Here is a 491-nt window from a genome sequence, read left to right on the forward strand (position 1 = left end):
ACGCTGCATCACTGTCCCCGTCCACGTGCTACCCTGTGGGCCCAGGAGAGCCCTGGGGTCCCTGAGTAGCAGAGCGCCTGGCCATGCCTCTGAGGCCCCTAGTGCCGCAGAGTTGAGCTGAGGGTCTCGCGCTCGCCCTCTGACTGACCCAGCCCTTTCAGGTGAGTGGATTGCTGTGCTCTAGTGGCCTGAGGGAGGCCACGTGCCTTCTGTGTGTTCCAGAAAGGGTGCCTCCCACCGCATGCTTGCTTATCTGAGTTAGAAGAATGCTGTGGTGGGGTTTAGTGTAAATTTTTAAAATATTTTTTGAGCCTTATGATTATATAGTTTTTGTGTTTCTGAAGTAGGAATTAAAGTGGGCAGTTAACAAAATATTTAACTTTGGACTTAAGTTATAATTCAGGTTCTGAAGAAAAAAAGTAAGGTTAATTTGTTCTGATGCCTAAAAGGTCCTCTTAGGGAATATTATTTGAAGCCCTTTACTGTGCTGT

The sequence above is a fragment of the Mandrillus leucophaeus genome, unplaced genomic scaffold (genome assembly GCF_000951045.1).
Source record: "Mandrillus leucophaeus isolate KB7577 unplaced genomic scaffold, Mleu.le_1.0 Scaffold291, whole genome shotgun sequence".
Classification (NCBI taxonomy): Eukaryota; Metazoa; Chordata; class Mammalia; order Primates; family Cercopithecidae; genus Mandrillus; species Mandrillus leucophaeus.